Source organism: Pleurodeles waltl, chromosome 3_1, assembly GCF_031143425.1.
Source record: "Pleurodeles waltl isolate 20211129_DDA chromosome 3_1, aPleWal1.hap1.20221129, whole genome shotgun sequence".
NCBI lineage: Eukaryota > Metazoa > Chordata > Amphibia > Caudata > Salamandridae > Pleurodeles > Pleurodeles waltl.
Window position 1 is genome coordinate 55070004 of NC_090440.1, and position 24290 is coordinate 55094293.

Sequence of the window (24290 nt, forward strand, 5' to 3'; positions counted from 1 at the left end):
CCAGATGAGTCCTTTGGGCATCCAGGCAGTTCGTATTGACAGGTTGCAGGTTCAGGTCCAGAAGTGTCTGAGTTGGTGGGGTCAGAGACTCAGTTTATATACCCAAAAATGCCTTTGATGTGGGGGAGATTTCAAAGGGTGGTTTTGAAGTGCTCAAGTTCCCCTTCCAGCGCAATCCTGTCTGCCAGGATCCTAGTAGGGGATTTGGTAGTCCATTGTGTGAGGGCAGGCCACTGTCCTTTGTAATGTAAGTGTCAGGCCCTCCAACCTTCGAACCCAGGAAGACCCATTCAATATGCAGATGCGTGCAGGTGTGACTGAGCTTCCTGTGTTTGTCGTTGTCTGGGTGAAATGCACAAGCGAGCTGTCAACCAGCCCAGCCCAGACATTGATTATAGACAGGCTGCAAGGCACAGAGTTTTGTTTTTTAAGTGCACTTTCTAAAAGTGGCATTCCTAAAATATTAATATAAAATCCAACCTTACCAATAAGCAGGATTCTCTATTACCATTCTGGCCATAATAAATATGATCTGGTTACCCCTTTCTGATCAAAATCTACCACTCGAACAGAATATGAGGGCAGTCCTAATGCTAGCCTATGAAAGGAGCAGACCTCTTGGTGATGGAAAATAAATTTAGGAGTGTTCTACTACTAGGAAATATAAAACACAAGTGTAAATGTTCTGCCTTTTACCTACATAGCACCCTGCCATATGGGTTACCTAGGTCCCACCTTAGGGGTGACTTATATGTAGAAAAAGGGGAGTTTAAGGCTTGCCAAGTCCAGGTGGCAGTGAAACTGCACACACAGACCTTGCAATGACAGGCCTGAGACATGGTTAAGGGGCTACTTATGTGAGTGGCACAATCAGTGCTGCAGGCCCACTAGTAGCATTTAACTTACAGGCCCTGGGCACATGTAGTGCACTTTACTAGGGACTTACAAGTAAATCAAATATGCCAGACAGCATATGCACTTTATAACTGGTTAGCAGTGGTAAAGTGTGCAGAGTCCCAAAACCAGCAAAAACCTTGTCAGAAAAGTGGAGGGAGGCAGGCAAAACATTGGGGGACGACCACCCTAAGGCTGTCAGATCTAACAATTGCCACTATTTATCACAGTTAAATGAGATCAAATGACAGAAAACCAACATACACAAGTAGAGATATCACTTTTTAAAGTTTAAATGAGCCTTAATCCTGAAGAATCAGTTGTATTCTTATAACACACAGTACCTTGGATGCATTAAAACCAAAGACGATGCAGGCCACAAAGGAGGTGATGTGTCGGAAAAGCAAGTGATGCGTCCATTCTGTTCCCGCCAGGCTGGCAATGTGTTGATTCTTTTCCTTGCAGGAAAGGCAATGCATGGAGTCCTTACTGTAGAGCAGCATTAATGAAGAAAAATTAAGCCCGGGGTAATGCATGGAAAATCTAGATGCACAGCAAAGATGAATCTGCGCTGAAGTAGGAGATGCATCAAATTCATAGCCGCGAGACAGGTTCTGCATCAATTTTTCAGCCACAGTACAGGCGCTGCATCAAATTTTCTGCCGCAGTGGCCTGGTGCGTGGATTTTTCTTCAGGTCACCAGCTTCCACTTCCCAGGGCATAGGGACTGGTTTTGACACCACTTGGAAAGCCAGGACTCTCAGCAGAAGAAGAGCCTAGGCACTGTCAGATGAAGTCTCTGATGTACCTGAGGCTTCCTAACAGGAGGCAAGCTCAGTTCAAGCCCTTGGAGAACCTTGGAAAGCAGGATGTAGAAAGCAGAGTCCAGTCCTTTAACTCTCATAGCAGAAAGAGCAAGCAGCAGACCAGCACACCAAAGCAACCGCCAGAGTGGTAGTTCGTCCTACAGCATCCATCCCTTCTCCCTAGCAGAATGTCCTCAGTCCAGACATGTTCTGAAGTTGTGGTCTGAGAGGCCCAATACATATACTCATGCTGCCTTTGAAGTAGGCAAACTTCAAAGGAAAGTTTTTGTAGTGCTCAAGACCCTGCCTTTCCTGCGCTGGCCCCAAACACACTGCAGCGGGTAGGAGACTGCTTTATGTAAGGACAGGCATAGCCCCATTCAGGTGCAAGTGTCATCTTCTCCAACCACTCTAGCCCAGGAAGACCCATCAGGATATGTAGGGCACACCTCAGCTCCCTTTGTGTGACTGTCTAGATTGAAGTCAGAACAGTCTAACTGTCCTCCTGACCCAGACGTGTGTTCCACAGCCAGGCAGAGGCACGGAATGGTTAATCAAGAAAATGTCCACTTTCTAAAAGAGACATTTTCAAACTTACAACTTAAAAATCAACTTCACCAAAATATGTATTTTTAAATTGTGAGTTTAGAGACCCAAAACTCTATCTGCCCCCAATGGGAAATTACACCTAGAATATATTTTAAGGTAATCCTCATTTTAGCCCATGGGGGAGGTAGGCCTTGCAATAGTGTAAGATGAATTTAGCAGTATTTCACTATCAGGACATGTAAAACACACCGGTACATGTACTACATTTTAAATACACTGCATCCTGCCCAGGGGGCTACCTTGGGCCTAACTTAGGGGTGACTTATATGTAGTAAAAGGGAAGGTTTGGACATGGCAAGTGGGTGCACTTGCCAGGCCAAACTCGCAGTTAAAACTGTCTACACCGACACTGCAGTGGCAGGTCTGAGACATGTTTACAGGGCTACTCATGTGGATGGCACAATGAGTGCTGCAGGCTCACTGGTAGCATTTGATTTACAGGACCTGGGCACCTCTGCTGCACTTTACTAGGGACTTACTATTAAATCAAATATGCCAATTATAGATGTACCAATTATCAATCCAATTTAGATAGAGAGCACTTGCACTTTTTAGCACTGGTCAGCAGTAGTAAAGTCCTAAAGCCAGCGAAACGGAATTTAGCACAGGATCAAAACAGGAGGTCAGAAGCCAAAAGACAGGGGAAACCCTCCTAAAAAGGCTATTTCCAACACTCCACTTATGGCTGAACGACTCTTATTTCCTCAAGAAGTAGTTCCATAGATAGGTAGGAGAGACTTAGGGCCTCATTATGAGTTTGGCGGTCGGTACACTGTCATGGGAGCAGTGGTCCGACCACCATTGGCTTGGCGGTTGGACCACTGTCTTACAATGTTGGTGGTCCCATACAGCAAAGACTGCTGCAGTCCCACTGGAACAGCCAGGCAACGCTGACCGCTGCAGTGACGAGGCTAGACAAACAGGTGGACAGAGCCAGTGTTTTCGCCAGACACATTATGATGTTGCACACTCCATGTCCCAGCAGGTGGAAATAGAGTATAAAGGAGCAACTAACCCGCAGGCAGCATTACATGTCCTGTGCTGTCATGGAGCTCATCACACATGTCCTGCCACTGCTGTTGCTCATTGAAGGTGCCCAAAATCCACGCTGCCATGGACGCAACCAATGGTAAGAACACACACGTACCTGTGTTATGAAGCTCAACAACAGATCTTTGTGCCATCATCCAGATGATATGGGGATCACACTACAGCCGCCAAGTACACATGTCATTGTGTCCACAGTAGGAGTCATTCACAAAGAAGGAAACATTAACAGCCATTAAATGCCCCTTTTTGGCAGATCACCGATACTGCACAGCCACTCACCACAAAAACACAAGTGTACCTATGTGAGGCACAGGGACAATGAAGTGTACAGAACATTGCTTCACACAACAGCAACACCACAGCAACATCAACATAATACAAATGACACCCACACATTGATCACATGCCATGGACTGTGGTCAGATTGAAGACACATCTGTATGGATGTGTCATTTAACCCAAACTCTCTGCCCATGAAACAGCTCTACAATGGACCCACGCATCACCCACATTGCAACACTATGGAAGGACAATGGGATACACAATAATTAGAGCTTACAATATAAACAATACCTGCACAATAGGGATAGGGGCATGAGGAGCACTCATGGAAGGGTGCTGCCCTGGGACATATCACTTTGCACATGCCCCTAAAACAATATTTGCACAGGAACTGGTCCTTCATGTATCTCAGGGACAAATAATAGTAGAGCCAATCGACATCTCTATCTGCATAATATATACGTGCAACTCAAGAAAGCACATACAACAGCAACAGCATAGGTCATACATCTTGATGACGTAGCTGCAAGGTACACACAGCAAAATGGACACATGGTCAGCCTAATATAAAGGAAGCTAGCACAATTGAACAGTCTCCATGTGTAGACAAACAAAACTCAAGCTTCCACACATGAGATGAATGTACAATCCATATCAGGGAGACAACTCTAACACAATACATGTTCACATTGGACAACACAAGATGAAATACTTACAATAACAAACATAACACAATGCAATGACACCCCAATTGTAGTAACAAATAAATATCTATACAGCCAACATCTACCCTTGTCTTGGGTGACACCAGCACTGCTCACAAAGTCAGATATTGCAAACAACAGCAAACGGATCAGCAATCAGGGTGAAACACACACAACTGTAGGCATACAACAGAAGTTACTCAGGAACAACAGAAAGGTAGACTAGTAATTGTGGGACAAATGTGTCCCCAAAAAACAACAACTTGGGTTTATTGAATTGAAATGAAGAAGATCAAAGGCCACTGGCCAGTCCATGGTGTCCATGAACATCATTATGCTCACTCTGGACTCCAAACACTGCCAGGGAACCTCCACAGAAAGGGCCCTCAAGTGAGCAGACAGGCACTTCAGGGATCATCCTTGGGTGGGGTGGGGTGGGGTGGGGTTGGATTTGGGATGGGTGGGTTTGGGGGATTTTTCTTTGGGGGATTGGGCTACTTCTTGGGGGGAGGGGTATGGATGCTTGCAGTGGGCAGGTATGACAGGGGAGGACTTGGATGTGGGTGGGGTCCTCTAGTGTTTGGGAGGGTGTTTGGATGTAACAGGGGAGAGGACAAGGTTGAAAAGGAAACTCTCTTTGGGAAAATGGGTAGGTTCATCAATAGGGTTGTGGATTTGGAGGTTGATGGAAGGGCTGTCTTGTGTGTGGGTATAGATGTCTTGGGTGTGTGCGTGTGTGAGGTATACTTCAGTTTGGGTGGTGTCTGTTGTGTGTGGGCATTTGTGTGCCATGGGGGCTGGGAGGCAGAGGTGTTGGCTGATGTGGTAGTGGTGGATGTGTGTGTGTGCTAGGATGGTATCGGTGGGTATGCTGATGTGGTAGATGTGTCTCTGTGTGTTGGGGTGGTATCTGCAGGTATGGCTGATGTGGTGGATGTGTCTCTGTGTGTTGGAGTGGTGTCTGCAGGTATGCCTGATGTGGTGGATGTGTCTGTGAGTGTGGTGCTGGCGTCTGGGGGTATGCTGTCTGAAGTGTGGTCGTCCGTGAGTTGTGAGTTGTAAGGCGGGTGTGGTGGAAGTGTCACTGGCAGTTGTGGTGGTGTCTGCGGGGATGCTGTATGTAGTGTGTGGGTCAGTGGGGATGGTGGGGGTGTCTGGTGAAGTGGTGGCTGATGTAATGTTTGTGGGTGAATGGTGAGTGCCTGCATGGCAGTGTGTTTTGTGATGTTTATGTCAATGTGTGCTGCTTGTGTGTGTCGAGGTGGGTGCATGTGGATGTGTCTGTGTGCTTGGGACAAGTAGGGAAATAAGGGATTTGGATTGGGAAGATGGAGGTGGAGGGATTGGGAATGTGGGGAGTGGTTGACTGCCATCAGTGAGGAGGCCAGAGCTTGAAAATATATCTGTAAGCCAGACATGGCATTATGAATGCCTTCCAGGAAAACACTGGTCTGCTGAAGTTGGCTGACCAACCCCTGGATGGCATTCACAATGGCAGTCTGCCGCACAGATATACTCCTCAGGAGATCAATAGCCTCCTCATTCAGGGCATCAGGGGTAACAAGGGCTGGGGCTGAGGTGCCTGTGGCAAAGGAGATACCTACCCTCTTGGATGAGTGGGCATGGCCAGCTGGCTGGGGATCAACAGGGAAGGTTGCAATAGAACTGGGGGTGGCAGACAAAGGTGGTACAGGAGTAGATCCCTATGAGGCCACCACCACTAGATAGTGGCCACTGGTGGTAGAATCCGATGATGAAAATGTCGATCCTGTCTCCTCCGTGGCACTCCCCTCACCCTCCAGGCCACTGGGTCCCTCTGTGTCGGTGATGGCATGACTGGAGGTACCGTGGCCAGCTGCTTACTCACTTGGCTGTGCCCAGTCTCCCTCACTTGCCTGGGCTGATTCTGCAAATACAAAGAGGAAAAGGGTCATCACATGTTCTTGATCACACTTGAAAAACAGCTGTGATTAGCAAACAGTACCATGACATCAAGGAGGCCCCAGCAACAAACTACATCAAAGTGGCTCCTTCATGTACCATACCACATGCATGCATGCTACATGAACTGTGAACAGTTTCCCACAGCAAAATCTGAATCTCAGACAATTAAATGGGTGAAGTTGTGCAATCACCTTAACCAGTAGGAGACCACATCACCTTCAATGCTTTGCCTCATGGAACATACCTCAGTTGCCTGTTGTCATACGATAGTATGCCAATGCCAAGTCCATTTCCACAGATCCCACACAAGGTCATGCAGACATCTATTTGTCACATACACAATGACACAACAATAAGAAATGATACTCCAAAAACCTGACATGTTGCTGACGGCAGTACGGTATCATGAAGAAGGTGACATGGAAATACTTGTGTCACGCTTGAAACATATCAACAATGCACATTTCACCGTATGTAATTTGTCCTAATAGAGTCATGGAGGTAGTATTAATGTTGTTATATGCTACACATTTAGCATGGAAACGTACACTGTAGACAAAATGTGCAAATTGTCAGGGAGACATGTTTCTAAAATCCACAACACAACAAATCAGCAAGCCCCAGGGAAATTACCACTAATGTCTGGCACCACTTACAATGACAGACTTTGATTGCATCAGTAGACTCCATTAGTCATTTGTATGTTGGAGAGGCCCAGTGATTTGCAAGTACTTGCAGAAGGCCCTCAACATGTTGCCCAATGGGAAGCTATATCACTGTCTCCATTTTGGTCCTGCAAACCCAGACGTCCATGGATGAATGGCTGTACCCAACCACATGTGATTCTATCATAACTGCATGTTACTCCATTGTGCATGCCAACAGTCAGGTAGCAACTCTTCCCCAGTACACATGTGCAGTGCATTTTGCAAATGATGCCACATCAATGGCATGGAGATGGACATTGTGTGTAAAAACTCTAGTCTTATAGTCTGGTCCGTCATGTCCCTCTTTGCAACTGCAGTTGTACATGCCAAATTACATGCTATAATGGGTGAGGGTAAGTCTGAGCCAACAATCAATGGTGGCACACTTTGGTCTATGGCACCACATGGAAAAGTAGCCACATTGCAAATGTCCTATTCCAAACACAGTTTGACATGCACGCATATGTGAGGGAATACAGAAATCATGAACACAGGAAGACCATGCATGAAAGAGCAGTGAAAACATTTTGCCAAAAGAGAAAGGGACACATGCTAACATGTAGACACAAGGAATGTTAGCAACAGTGATGGCACATACATCTTGTCAATGGATATTCCCAACTTACCAAAGGAAAGATTTGATCTGTAGCTGCACTCAAAGAACAATGTATGCGCTGTCACATGTATGATGGCCACCTTCACATGACTGACAGTAGTGAGGCACCAGCACTCATCACTCACCTCTGGGGGGCAATACTAGTTTACTGATCTGACCAGACACATGGCAAAAGACAGTGATCCGTCACTTTTTTGTTTTGGCCTGTATAACTGAGAAGTAGTGGACTATAGCATAGAATTTACACCCACTACAACAACAAACATTACTTGATTGATCAATGTACTCACCCACGTGTTGTCCTTGGAGTAGATCAAATTGTTTGTTGATTGTACCCAGTTGTGTCCTAGGTCCCTGGGCTAATAGGCAAGGCACATCCGTATGTACCACATTACCGATCTACACAAACAGTTACTCATCTACTGTGTCATACATGATCCATCCCTAATTGTCAGGGTGAGATGTCAGAACCTAACACATCAACTTGGCAATGTGACATGCAGGAATAGGCCCTGTACTGACCCCCTTTTGGTTGCTGTGCTCCTTTCAAATGCCCATCAATGTCCAGGGATGCCACCACCAGGATGCAGGACATTAACGGGGGTCATGGTCTGACGTGCATCCTGCCCACATTGTAAGGACAGCCCCAGCTGGACCTCTGTGATCTTCCGGGCCCAGCATCTCATGTCCTCCATCCTCTTGCAACAGTAGGAGCTCCATAGGCTGTAGACACCAAGGGTCCACACCTTCCGGGCGATGGCTCTCCAAATCTCTTTTTTCTGATGGGCATTTACCTGTATAGATGCAAGAGACGAATCAAGCGATTACAATCACAATTTTTTGCCGAAATGATTGTGTCACAAACATCAGCAAAAAATGGTCAATTTATCAACACACCACAAGTGTAAACCACACATGCCAATAAGTACAGGGACATGACTACACACTTTTGTATCCATCTGCAAACTAACCCACTACCCTGCTCATGGCCTACAATGACTAAGCAAGCCATGACTCACATCAGGTAGCCCAGGCTCCAGCAGCATGTACTGTGATGTGAGAGAAAACTAAACACTACGCACCAATGTGGCTTCTAATGGGCAAACTCCTTAGGCCTGACTGGAACCACACATTTACCACAGTCCCTACAGGCAACTTCCATTGTACAGACTTCAGCCTTACACTTGAGTGACAATGAAGGGGCTGGCATAGTGGGCACATAAAGTGTTTTCCCTGTGCATGTGTTGACATGTAGCCTACCAAATGCAGACACATGCCACTCCAGGGTGTGTTTTGTGGTATGTACCTGTACCATAGAACACTTCTTTGGACATATGTACCTAAACAACAGCGATGGCATACAGCATACAAAGGTATGCATTGTACAATGTCTGCTATGAAAACACGTTACTGAGTCACATGTCATGGAATCCCAGGAATCTACACATTGTCTGTACTGTGGGTTTGTCATTTCTGCGTTAAGCCTGTACAACACAAATATGACTTCTGTGAACGTGAGAACAAAGCTGTGGGAGTAAGGGACATGTCATGAGTCAAAGACATACTTTGACAATGATGCAAAATGCAGATATGGACTAGTCCTGGGATTTCCTCTGTACCCATTCCTAATCTAGTCAATGGACTGAAGTATTTTGGGCAGGTGTTGCAACTGGGGTCTCATACTGGCCACAAGCCAGGCTCTGCTGCAGTACAGGGAGTGGACATAGTGTCACAGTTGCATAGCCACAGTGACTTTCCCACAGCATGTACTATCTCATACTGGGAGATACATTTGACGGGCCCTGGTCTCTGCAGGCTGAGCATACTGAGCCTAAATGCCACTCACATTCCCATCACTTCCATGCATGACAGTACATCATTTGGACATCAGCAATGTGGCTTGGGTGGCAAACCAAATAGCTCAGTAAGTCATGATATGCATTCCAGCCAACAGTTTGGCAAAGCCAGATGTGGGGTGAAAGATTTGTGGCACAATACACATTGCTTACAAAATCCTCAAATGACTCAGACAAGATGTATACACCGTTCATGTTGTCCTGCACATACATGTTGTCTAACATTTACAGCCATCATAAATAGAGAAATGTCATTGGATGGCGGTAAAGTCTCCGTGCCCAGTTATGTTCATCCAACACAAGGTGGATCTAGGACCCAAAAAATACACCACACAACACAATGTGAATGAACACAACACCAGATACTGGTCACCAAAACATGCACCATGTACATCCTATAGATACAACACAGACTGCAACAACAGGCACACAATCAGTCTGACAAACAGGGGCACATTGTAGCCTGTGAGGAGGGAAAGGATAGGGTTGAACAAAGTCAACTGTACCAATGAGGTACTTAACCGCTCCTCTGGTGAGCCATAGAGTTGTCCATACAGGGGAAAGACCCCACTCACATGCCTCTCCAGCTCCTCTGGAGCGAAGGCAGGACGTTCCATGTTTGCTCCCAGAGTCGGCACACAGCAGGTGAAGTGGTGGAGGTGTTTCTGGCAGCAGTGTCAGGAGTGAAGTAACTGATTTTGCACAACGCAGCATACACGTACACCGTCATCACCGTCGAAGGACACAGTGATTGGGCCACGACCGCCTAAGGCAACAAAGTTAGCCTATGGCAGTGTCCACTGCGGTTGGAACCACATACCACATGGACGACTTCTGCTGGTGGACGCAGCCAGTTCCTGATGTTCAGTGGACTAGGTCAAGGGTAAGACTTTTTATCCTTGGCATGGTCTCCCCTAACATTTTGCCTCTGTTTCCCAGGTTGTTGATATGTGCTGGACCCTGTTTTTGTTGTTTTTGTTACTGTGGGCACTTTACCACTGCTATCCAGTGCTAAAGTGCAAGTGCTCTTGAATAAAATGTGTATGTAATTGGCTTTCCAGGATTGGCATATTTGATTTACTGATAAGTCCCTAGTACAGTGCACTAGAGGTGCCAAGGGCCTGTACTAGTGGGCTCGCAGCACTGGTTGTGCCACCCACCTTAGTAGCCCTGTAAACATGGCTCAGACCTGCCTCTGCAGTGTCTGTGTGTGCAGATTTTAACTGCCAATTCGACTTGACAAGTGTACCCACTTGCCAGGCCTAAGCCTTCCCTTTTCTTACATGTAAGACGCCCCTAAGGTAGGCCCTAGGTAGCCCCATGAACAGGGTGCAGTGTATGTTTAAGGTAGGACATATATACTAATGTGTTTTATATGTCCTGACAGTGAAATACTGCCAAATTCAGTTTTCACTGTTGCAACGCCTATCCCTCTCATAGGTTAACATGGGGGCTACCTTTAAATATGATTAAAGTGTAGATTCCCTTTGGGAGCAGATAGACATGAGGAGTTTGGGGTCTCTGAGCTCACAATTTAAAAATACATCTTTTAGTAAATTTGGTTTTAAGATTGTGTTTTTGAAAATGCCACTTTTAGAAAGTGGGCATTTTCTTTCTTAAACCATTCTGTGACTCTGCCTGTTTGTGGATTCCTTGTCTGGGTCAGTTTAACAGTTGTGCTCTTTGCACCTCACTCTAGACACTGACACAAGGGGAGCTAGGGTGTAGCTTGCAAATCCTGATGAGCCATCTGTGCTAGGAGGGAGGGGAGAAGTGGTCACTTACACCTGAAAGGGCTGTGCTTGCCCTCACACAATGCAGACTCAAACGGCCCTGCCTGTGTCTGGGGCCTGAACTGGGCAGGGTAGGATTTCACAAACAAGACAGACTTTCCTTTGAAGTAAGCCCACTTCAAAGGCCCAAATGGGTATAAGAAGGGCAACCAAAACCACCGACTTTAGATCACTTCTAGAAATCACGAGGAACCTCTGCCTGCAGAAGAGCTGAAGAGCTGAGGAGAAGTGCTGCCCTGCCTGTGACTGTGCTTTGTGGAGCTATCCTGCAGTTGTTGCTTCTGCCTGTGCAAGGGGACAAAGACTGGGCTTTGTTTTGCATTCCTGTTTGTGAAGAAATCTCCAAGGGCTTGTTCTGAGCTTGCCTCCTGTTGTTGAAGTCTCAGGGCCATCAAAGACTTCTCCTGCCAGCACCTGGACTCTCTGCTGAGACTCCTGCCCTGCCAAGTGGTGCCCTATCCAGTTCCTGGGGACTTGGAAGGTGAAGCTGGCAGACCAAGACTGAAAATCTACGCACAGACCGCCATTGGGGGAAAATATCGACTCACCTTCCAAGACGCGAATGAAAAACGACGCACCGCCGGCTTTGCTGCAGAAATCGACACTCCACCGGCATCGTGGCTGGAAAATCAATGCACGTAGCTAGAAGAACAAAGCGCAACACCCGCTGACGGAGGATGATAACATCGCAACCCACATTCAGCAGTGTTGCTGATACCGTGCAGCAGGATTTTTGACGCAAACTTGCTGGGCTTGGAAAAGCAACGCAACGCCTGCCCAGACCCGAGTGTTGCCCGGATCGATGCATCACTCCCCTACGGGGAGGAAAAACGGCGTACGCCGACCCGACCAGACACTAGCCCTTGCGTGTTATTTTGACGCTACCCAGGTACTTTTCAACGATAACAGTGTTTTACCTGTTTACAAAAGGATTTAAGACTCTTTTGCTTTTAAAATTAATATCTCGACTTGTGTATGTTGGATTTTTGTCGTTTTGCTCTTGTTTTGTTTAGATAAATATTTCCTATTGTTCTAAACCTGTGTTGTGTCATTTTGCAGTGTTTTCACTGAGCTACTGTGTGTGTTGGTACAAATATTTTACACCTAGAACTCTGAAGTTAAGCCTGCCTGCTTGTGCCAAACTACCAAGGGGGTGAGCAGGGGTTAACTGAGGGTGATTCTCCTTTATCCTGACTAGAGTGAGGGTTCTTGCTTGGACGGGGGTAACCTGACTGCGAACCAAAGACCCAATTTCTAACATCAGGCATCCACTATTGTGGCAGGTTGAAATGCTGTTTATGGCCCTCTAAAATGTGTCACAACACCAATTTAAGTCTCTTTTTCTTTTTCTTTTTATTAAATGGATGAATGAGAAATAATGAATTACCAACTCATGAAAGGAGATAAGCTCTCATCTGGTACAGCAGTTATACAATAAATTCATAATAAAGTCATTTGTGCCATAATACAAAAATAGAAAAAACAAAAAAAGAAAAAAATCAAATATGTACAATTTTACAAGTGACAATCATAAATCTGTTACCTAGACCTAACCCAATCCCCGAAGCACGCCCAGATTACCTGCCCCTCACGTCTTGCTCTTACATTGGCAAAGTGCTATCTCCAGATGACATACGGATAGGAGTCGCCCCAGCAATTGCTGAAATGATGGAGGTTGTGGGTCTAGCCATGCAGATGTGACACAGATTCGATAGACCGCCATGACCATAAAGATGAAATATTTAGGCCCTGCCACTCCTCCCTCTTCTAGTACTCCAAAAACCCACGTATCCAGAGTGATGTCAAACTCATATTTCATCACCTCTTTTAAAAACCTTTTGACCTCCCAATTTTATACAGGTAGCAAGCATATGTAGGAGATCTGCCCCGAATGCCGGACACCTTGGAAACACGTCCCCGCCGTCTTCCCCCATTTAACTATTTTTAGATGGGGTAAAATATAAGTAATATATTCTCTTGTAATGCTGTGCCTGTAATGCTGATGAGATTAAGGTCGTACACCCCAATTCAAGGGATTCATAAAATGTGCTCCCACTATTTAGCCTGCCTTCCCACTTCTTGCTATATTTTCGCGAGGTCATCAAGCTGTTTTGATAAAAGTAAAGAATACAGGGAGCTTATTGACGGCCAGGCCTCACCTATTATCTTCTTCATGAGTGGGTTTTTAGTAAGCTCAACCAGCCCGCCATTGTTCTTGTTTAAAAGATCTCTTATTTGAGGGGTACTTGAAGAATTCCCGCTGCTCTATCCCATAACTTTCCTTGAGGACTTTGAATGTTTTTATCACAGTTCACTCATAAAAATATCCTAACCTCTGCACCCACCACAAGCTCCATTTTGCAAAGCAATGATCCTTAAAAATCTCTGGTATGGATTGATTATTATGGGTTGGTGTATACTGATGAAATCTACTGAGTCCAGCTTTCTTCCGCCAGGGGTTCCAGTATTTAAAAGTGGCTTCTAGCACCTAAAGCTGTACTTTCTCATAGTAGCTGGGATTACCAAAGTCAACAATCCCCCATCAGCTATCGGCCCAATTAATAATTCATAAATATTTGGCCAATGTTCCTCCCCTGCCACATCTCCTTTACTTGCCATTAGCGGGCACATAAATTGGAAGGTGGCTGTCAATTGATATAATTTAAGATTTGGCAAGGCCCATTCCCCCTTCTCTCTAGGTAGGGGCTTAAATCTGCTAGCTCTTCTGCTCCTGCCATACACCCAAATAAATCTTGTTACTAGCTGATCCATTACTACAAACCACGACTGTTCAAAGTCCAATGGGATTGTCTGAAACAGGTACAGCACATTGGGGAGAAAAATCATTTTAATCATATTACCCCCGATTATAGACAAATGTAAGTTGTTCCATCTACTGAAGTCTTGCTTAGCTTTCTCTAAAATAGGTGTTAAGTTTAGATTCACTATTTATCCCAATGTGGGGCTAATGTCTACAGCATGATATACTGCGTGGTCCACTCTATGGGTGTCAATGGTAGTTGTATACTTATTAGCTAACAGCTGGGTCTTCTCTCTGTTCAATAAATACCCAGAAATGTCACCAGAATTGCTTGCTATCTTCCCTATTTCCCTTAAAGCATCGTCCGCATTGGCTGTTATAACCGCTATATCATCTGCGTATGCAAGTATCTTGGTGTCCCATCCATACATATTGACTGGTAAAATGGCTGGGTTCTTTTCTAGCTGTCTGAGCTAGGGATCGATGTACAGTGCAAACAACAGTGGGGAGCACGTACACACCAGTCTGGTTCCCCGCCCAATTTGAATGATGTCAGATTACTCTCCCATCAATTGTACACAAGCATTCAGTTGCCCATAAATAGCCTTAATTGCCTTCACAAACTTGTCTTCGAGTCTGTACATCTCTACTTCACAAATACTCCCAATTAACCCTATCAAAGATCTTTTCAGCATCTAATAGTGCTACTGCCATAGATTCCCCCCACTTTAGTTGCATCAAACAGCGCAATGACTCTTCTAATGTGATCAGAGGGGTCACTCCCAGGAACAAAACTGTATTGGTTTGGTGTGACTAGTTTCCTAATAATAGGAGATAAACAGGATGCAAACATTTTAGAGCATATCTTAGTGTCACTGTTTACTAATGTGATAGGCCTCAATGAGCTAGGATTTTGTGGTATTTTTGCCTTTTTTTTTTAAAACGACTATTTTAGCAGTTGCCCAGGAGGGAGTAGCATTACTATCTAGTTGCACCTGAGTAAACAACTTGAGCATCACAGGCAGTAATATAGTCTTAAAGTGTTTATAAAATTCTAGGGGGATTATATCTGTCCCCACCGCCTTTCCAGTTGGAAGTCCGCAGATTACCTCCTCAAGTTCTTCCATCCTGATCTTGTCCCTCAGTGCCCCCTGATCCTCCATCGTGGTAATGCCTTCTCCAACTGTGCTTAAAAACTTATTGACTGCTTCCACATCTACCGGGGTGGCCTTATAAAGTTCTGCATATTACCTGCAGAAAGCTTCCCTAATATCTTCAGGATCTGAGACAAGCCTTTCCTGCGGATCTTTAATTTCTCTAATAACACCAGCCGCTGCCTTCTGGAGAGCTCGTATCACTAATAGGCGACCCACCTTCTCGCTCTATTCATAGCATTCAGCCCGCTTTTTAAGACATTTTTCTACCAATTTTTTTGCTGATATTTAATTTATTGCTGCTTTGGCTATAGCAATATTCTGTAACACAACCTTTAACTTCATGCCCCCATCGATAACTAGGATGAGTTGATTTTCTGCCTCTTTAAGTTTGAAATGTGCTTCCTTGATCTGACTTTGGGCATTCTTCTGCTTATTGATACTAAAGCTAAAAAAAAATCCACGTATTCCTGCCTTTAAGGTGTCCTATACAATCTCCACCGGAGCGGACCCCCTGTTAAATTCAAGAAATTCCCTCAGCCATATGTTCATGTGGTGGAGGTACTCTGGATCATTCAAAAGCCCTCACCCAAAGGTCCACTCCCTCCTATTGCATTTAGAACCCTTCATATTTATTTCCAATATTAATGGATTATGATCTGACATAAACTGTAGGTATAATTCCATTCGAGCCCCTGTCAGGAGACATGAAAAAATAATCTAATCAGGCCAGTTTCATATGTGGGGCCGAATAGTATGTGTATCCTGAGTCTGGTGCCAACCATCCACCAGTTCTATCTCTTTTTGCAGACTACAGAGAGCTTTATACACTCTAGGTTTACGTCCTTGATATCTATAGGGGTTGAACTTGATTTGCTCTTTCAAGCCATCCCAAGAACCATTAAAATTCAGATCTCCACATACTATATATGGGGCCGGCCACTCTGCTAATTCTGCAGAGATAAAATCTAATACTGATGGATCGTCCATCACTGAACCATAAAGGGAGCATAAGGTGAACCCTCCTTCACTATGTTGACATTCTACCACTGCCCATCTTCCAAACTTATCGGCCTCTCGTCGTGTAAACTCATATTTACCACTGCCAGCTAATATGGCCACCCTTTTAGTCTTGACATTCTGTTCGGTGCATATCACAACACTCATCCCAATGGAATCTAAAATAGATCTTTTACCATACTCTATATGTTTTTCCGGTAAACAGTATATATCAGCCCTTAATGATTTCATATCTTCAGCAATTCTCTGCCTCTTCTGGGAATTATTTAGCACACAAATATTTATAGAAGCAATTCACATTTTAGCCATTTGCCCATCATTTTTCATGAATTACTCTTGGGCTTATGCAGTTGTGGATAATAACATACATTTTACCCTTCCTAGCAACCAGTCTTTTGCATCGTATGTCATACTTCAACATTCTTAGTGCCTCATCCTTCTCCTCCTGTCTTATAATATCTTCCTCCCTTATCGTCCTCTGCCACCTCCTTCCCATTCATCCTTTTTTCCCCCAATGCCTGCCCACTGCCCTCCCTAACCCATCCTCTCTCCCATCCCTCTTCACCCCTCCCCTCCTTCCACCACCACCCTTCCCACCTCCACTCCACCATCAATGGAGCAATCAGACCCCCAATGGTCCGAGTGATGATTCACTGAGTGCCGCCCGTAGGCCCCCCCTCACCAGGACGTGCTCCCACAATAGTACGTAAAAATTAAGACCCATTCTCACTGCATATTAGTCTTTCTGTCACTGCTCAAATTGTTTGCAAATTCTGCTGCTTCAGGTCACTCAAACACTCCTTTGCTTGGATCTCTGAGGTAACTAGTCAAATTTGTCCTTTGATTATCGTTTTCAACTGTGCTAGAGCTAACAAAAAAGCCTCCCCCATCCTGATAGAGCTTGATCAATTGTCGTAGCCTCATCTACGCTCTAGAGTCACATGACAATAGTCTGGTCGAGTGAAAAAAGTGGGATTATCCATGCATGGAGGGGCACCTGGTCGGCCTTTTTGAAGATAGCTTGTCTTAGCAAATATTTGCCAAAGAAAACCAGTATGGCTCTTGGGTGCTTTGATTCAGGTTGTACTCTTTTTGCCTGACTGATGGATATCTATGGGCTCTTTGTATTTCCACCTCCCAATCCCATTTTGTAAGTTCTGGAAAGGCCATGTGTAGGAGATTGACCTTGTATGACCTAATATTGTTGCCCTCCACCCCTTCTTCTATGCCCAAGAAGCACAAGTTGTTCCCTCTCAGTCGATGTTCATAGTCTTCCAACTTCCACATGTCTGTTAATTGCCCCATGTGTTTCTGCCTGCTCTTTCAGTCCCTCAACTTCTTCCTCTATTATAAAAGCTCTATACTCAATTGTGTTTAGTTTATACTCAGTTTCCCCACATGTTTTCGCCACTTTCCAAACCGTAACTTGCAGTGTTTGGTAGCCATTCGTGCTCTCAAACTCTCCACTCGCATTTCAGTTTGCAGTTCCTTTATTGTACCATATATCAACTGCAACATTGTTTTGTCTGTATTGCCTGTACTACGTATGGGATCCTCCGTACTATTTTCTCCTGGTACCTCATTGGGAGATAGGATGGTCTCAGGCCCCTCTCCTGGCTAGAAAGGCTGATCCCTGAATAGTCCCATTTAAGAGTTGCGGCGCACTGTTCTAAATTGCCAGTTCCAGTAGCTGACCCGGATCTCGGCTTTGTGTGCTTCCGCTGTCCCTGTTGCTGTTTTACCATTGGGCCTGTATCTGATGAAAGACTCTCAGAGCCAGTTGAAATGCTTCCTTCATCGTCGCTTGGATTACAGCCACTACTGATGGCCTCTGAGTCGTCAGTTAATAAGTAAAGCTTATCAGTACCATCTTTAAACCAATCCACATTCTTCCTGCCCCATTCGGTCTTCCTTGTCTCACCTTCCTAGGTGTCTGTGGCCTGGCCATCTTCCGGACTTGGGGCCACATGTAGCAAGCTTTTTGCACGTCGCAAACAGCAAATTTTGCTGTTTGCGACGTGCAAAAAGCAAATCGCAATACACAAACCCAGTTTTGCGATTCGGTAACCTGGTTACCGAATCGCAAAACAGGTTTGCGACTCTCAATTAGGAAGGGGTGTTCCCTTCCTAATTGTGAGTCGCAGTGCAATGTAGGATTGGTTTGTGACCGCGAACGCGGTCGCAAACCAATCGCATTTTGCACCCATTTGAAATGGGTGGTAACCCATTCGTAAAAGGGAAGGGGTCCCCATAGGAATGTCACTGTAAACATTTTTTCAGACTAACCAGTGGTCCTACAGACCACTGCCTGCTCGGAACAAATGAAACGAAAACGTTTCATTTTTCGCTTTTGTAATGCATCTCGTTTTCCTTTAAGGAAAACGGGCTGCATTACAAAAAAAAAACTGCTTTATTGAAAAGCAGTCCCAGACATGGTGGTCTGCTGTCCGCAGCAGGCCCCCATCCCTGTAAGGGCCGCCATTCACAAGGGAGTCGCAAATTGCGACAGACCTCATGATTATTCATGAGGTGGGCATTAGTGACCCCCTTGCGAATCGCAGATGGTGTTAGGGACATATCCAACATTCGGATTTGCGACTCGCAAATTGTGAGTCGCTCTGACTCGCAATTTGCGGGTGGCAAATCTGAAAGTTGCTACATGTGACCCTTAGCTCCTTGCTGTTCCTGATGTGAGTTTTCTTGTTTTAGGGTTTCAGGGGTTCGTCAACCATGCCACGTATGTCTTGTGTGCCTTCATTCTGGATATCTGCTTGTGGTTGCATGCCTACATTAGTGGTTGCCCCGGTGGCTTCTTCGGTCTATTCCATCCACCTCCTGGATTCATCCAGCTGTCTCTTCCCCCGTGTTAATTGCGGGATCCAGAACCGCTGGTAATTCTACACTAACCTGTATCTGCTCCCCTAATGAGTTTATCAGCTCTTGATTATCTTTTGCGTTAATTAGTGTGTCCCCCGATGGGGGCTAGGGCTCTGTGCTGACAATCTCTTGACAACCATTAGAAAAGAAGTTAGTAATAGTGGGCTGTGGCCTACTCTTGGCCCTATGATCAGGCTGAACAGCCCTTCCCCTGCTCAAACCAGCCACCCGCCTGTTTTGCTGAGTGATTTAATTGGTCCTGTAGCAGACCGCCTACCTGCTGGGCAACCACTGCTCCCATCCTTTGCTCATGTTTGACGAACCCTGCTTTTGAGCAGCCCTCAATTGTGGTGTTATCTCCCTTCTCCAGCTTCTTTCCTGCAGCCCTCATGCTTTTTGGCGCCATGTCTACTTCGCCCACCGGCCTCATTGACCAATTTCCTCTTGATATTCTCCTTATTATCGCGCTCACGCGATTCGTCTCACTCGCTACGAGGCAAAGTATACACCTCACTGGTAAAATCAGCACCCATAAACTGCTGCCTGGGGTGCCGTTCCTTACTCCCCCCCTGTGGGACGCCCCTCTAATAACGCGGCACCAGCCTCGATTGCTATCAGGTATAAAGACTCCGAGGGGCTCTTGCACAAACATTGAGCCTCCTGGCATCTTCTCCACCTATCACCCGGGTCGCTGCATCTCCCTGACGTGGCGTCTCCACTTCTTCCAAGTCTGTGCTCACAGCAGTGAGCGCTCGCTCACACGTCACTGGTGGGCAGGACCTTCCGTCAGCAGCTCTACACGCTCACCATCTTACTCCGTCAAATTCATAATGAGGGCACAATTTAAGTTTCATATAATTAGAAACAGCCTAAATCTGTCTTGCTGTGTAGTTCTGACTACACAAACACCAGTGTAGTGTGTTGCACAGACAGCACATGATTGCAGTGCATGGTCCACCATCGCCAACAGTATTTTTGGGGGTCAGATAATACAGTTACATTTCAAGGGGAAAATGTGTAGCAGATAGTTGGGTGTCAACTGAACCCATGTTTTGGACATGTATTGACACTCCTGGGGCTCACATTTTACCCGTGTGTAGTTGCCAATTGTGATGTGTACTGGGTGTCATGTCTATCCAATCAGAAATGCTTTGTCACATGATATTGCTGGCATGCATTATGTATGTTGCTGTGGACACACTGACTAATGTTACAAATCATGTCTTGTCACACATGTGTACTCTGTGAGAGGGAGGATGTGACAACCTTCTGTCGACTGTCCACTGCCAGACCTTCAGACCATGGAGGAACGCCACACCATCCACTTATACCATCTAAATAGGCATACAACAGTGGAATTATGCCATCAGTTGCAGCCAGATAGGAAGCCATCTAACAGTAATTCAACCTGCATTCCACCCATTGTACAAGTCATGTCAGTATTGCACTTCCTGGCCACAGGGTCCTTCCAACATACAGTGGCCCTATCTGTTGGTATGCCCCAGTCTATGTTCAGTCTGGTGTTAAAGGATGTCCTCTCAGCAATGTTGAAACACATTGACAGCTATATCAGGTTCCCCAGCATGAGGATTTAGCCAATCTGAAGACAGACTTCTATGTTTTTTCCCACCTCCCACATATGGTGGGGCCATGGTTAGCACACATGTTGGCTTGGTTCCATCGCAGACCACTAAACAAGTCTATTGCAACAGAAAAAACGTCCATTCCATCAACGTGCAAGTTTTCTGTTTGGCAGATCTTTACATATCAAATGTGTGAGCCCGTTATCCAGGATCAGCACATGATTCCTTCATAATGCGGAACAGCACCATACTCCAGCAGATGTCACAACTGCAACCAACTGCAGCCAAAGAGGGCCTGGCTAGTTGATAACTCACGTCTGTCCTGATTGTGTGTGAGTAATAACAGGTGCTACTATCATGAAGTGGGTCACTCATTGTTGCACTTATTCCTTAACAGGAGACTCAGCATATCCAAACCATTCTTGGTTGTTGATACTGCTGAGGAATCTACTACACCAGGGGAAGGCCACTTCGATGAGGCCCGTGAAAGAACACAGAGGCCAGGGGAGTGGGCTTTTGGGCTCCTGAAGGCCAGATTTTGCTGTTTGGACATGACTGGTGGAGCCCGCCTCTACTCACCCAGGAAAGTGTGTCAGATCATTGTGGCATGCTCCATGCTCCACAACATTGCCCTGCTGAGGAATATCCCCCAGAGAAAGGGGAGCCTGCAGTGCTACCTGGTGAGAATCCTGACAAGCCAGCTGAGGATGATGGTGATGAAGAGGAAGTAGCTGGATTGCGAGAAGATCTCATCCACAGCTACTTCTCATTAGTGTAAGTATGTCATGTGATGTTATGACTGTGACTGTACAATGAACTGTAGTTGTGAGAATATGTGGAGTTGAGCATTTTGGAAACAGAAAGGGAGCTGATACTCTGCAATATTCACCCAAAGGCTGATTGATTAGATAGCTCTTGAGACATCCCCACCGTGCTAATGTTCCTTTGGTTGTCTCAGTTTCCTTGCAAAGTACTTTGTTTTCCAGATGCTTGCTATGTGATGTGTGTCATATGTAAGGTTTCAAGCTTATGCTCCTTGTTTTGTTCGTTGTAAAGGTACTTTCACCATAATATCTTCATGTGTGCATTTCAGAGTTGTGACATTGGCAGGTTTGTGATGCTGTTCTGACATACAAAGTAGACAGCTTGAATAGTGTTTTGGTGGAAGGTCAGAAGTGCCCATTGGACTTGTTTTGTGTGCTGTGGTGGGCCTGATGTGTCATGTGCATCATCATATGGGCATAACATATGTAGTTTTAAAAGACGACCAAGTCATTTTCCCTGCACATTGGCTAAACATTCTTTTTGTATGACCTGTATATAGCTGTAAATGTGTTTTGTCATTGTAGGCCACAGTGCATGTGCCATAGCACTGTCAAATGTTTGTGTTACACCACCAAATGCATGGGCAGTAGACTACGATGGTGCTGTGATCAGGAACGGTTGTACTGCCATCTGTCTGTATCTTGGATTATGTGATGTTGAATTACTTTGGTGTGGTATGTGATAAGGCTCAAGCTGGTGACATCAACCACTTCAATGTTTGCCTACTCTACAGGACAATGTCAAACTAATCCCTTCCTTCCGTGGTCTGGAGGTCTGTACCTGTAGATATGTTCATTTACTCAGTATGAGTCAATCATTTATGATTTCCAATACTTTAGACATGTTGACAGCCTATGTGCTGAACACTGTAATGCATTTTTTAGTTTAACCAGACACTACTATGGATATGTTTTTGTGGGATGATTGTAATCCTGAGCTGGACACTATTAACATGTAACATATCCCATCTTGAACAAGTACCTTGGATCATCATCGTCACATGGTCTGACATATCTACATGGCTAAATATGAAATCAAAATCAGCAGACAATGAGTCAGTGAAAGGGTGATTTTATTATGAAGCTACGACTAACAGAAAATATGCATGACATGAATCAACATAAAATCAAGTGTGACGGGGTCAGTCATGGTGAATGAGATCACTGGAGTAGATGCCACACCACTAGGAGTCCAAAGTCCAGAGTACTCCTCCCATTGAAAACGGTAGGTGGTTCAAGATCAATCAAGAGTGAATGTGTGGCACACAAAGGAGGTCCTTAAGGAAGAGGTTTATTATTTGCAGTGGTGGGTGTGTTGCCATCAGCACCTTCTGTATTTTTTGCTGGATGTCCCCGCTTGGGGGGTGAAGAGTTCAGCTGGTACAGAGGCAGGGGTGTCTGTGGCCTGTTGTTCCTCCGGCAGGGCCTCCCTTCCTGTGACTAGTACTGATGTTGATGGACCTGCTGTTGATGAGCCAAAGGGAGGGGAAGAATGGTTTTGAAAAGTCCTTCTCAGGGTGGTGTGTACGTCCCTCAACACCCCTGTAAGGGAGGCCATGGTGGAATCGGGAGGCTCCATCTGTTCACACATGTCCCTATGTATGTCCCTCTATAGCTGCATGATTTCCTGGACTTCGGTCAACACCTGGCCCATCACGCCTGGGGACTCCTGATAGACCCCCAAGACGTGGCTGATGGTTTTCTGGCCAAGAGCAGCTCCAGTGGCCTCACACCGCTGATCCACAGGATTCCTCACACGCACCCTACCTCCAAAGACTTGTGTACCTGCCACACAGTGACTTTTCCAACTTGTTTCTGGAACCTCATTGTCAGATGTGTCATGCTGCACCTCAGGATCCAGGACTCGGGGTCACAAGATGGTGGACACTGTGCTAGGTTCACAGGTTGGGGGCGAATGGTTGCCTGGGATGTTGAAGCAACAGGGTTGGAAGGTGATGGTGTGGGCACAGTGAGATTCACTGTTGCAGTCTGACTAGTTTGGTCAAATGGTCCAGAACCGTCCTTCACGTCCAGACATTCAGGAGTGTCGTCGTCACTGAGGGCTTCATCCGGGGGTTTTGTAATAGTCTGTTCCCTGGCCTCTGTGTGCCCAGCAGCAGATCCACCTGTTGATGTAAAATGTATATTGTTACTGGTTGTATTGTGACATCTACATCCAAAGGTTTTGTGGTATAGTAAGCAGAGACTTTGGACAAAGTTAAGTTGTAGTTAATCCAATTGTACCGAGCGACCCTGGTATTGGGTGATTTGACATGACATGTATGAAGCATGCCAACCCAATTTGACTAAGGCAGCAGATGAGATGTGAAGATCAGTTGTACTTTGGAGGATGGCCTGAAAATGACATTTTACCACTATTGCAGGCAATAGAGCGGAGAGAAATCATATGGCTTTGACCAAGGCAGAGTTGAGCAGAATGCAGGCAGACCCCGGACTTTGTTGTATATGTGACTGGAGTCATCATGTGCACAGTGCTGTTTCAATGTGTCTGCTGCTGCTACCAATCTGGTGATGCATCTTGAGGCCTTTGGAATACTTGTTGTACCCACAGAGTAAGGAGTTATTCCTGTCCTCACTAGTTTCATCTTGGGTTGTCAAGTCAAGAACAAGCTAGGTAGACATACACATCTCTGATTTGAGCATGATCTGTGCTTGATCACTCCCAGGTGAGTAAAGTTCATTTGGGAGTTGACAAACAGAGGTCTTTGGACAAGAGAACACTGGGCTGGTGCTTGGAGGTACAGAAAGGGGGCCTGCTGGGAGTTGCAGTCAGGTCATTCTCACTGCTA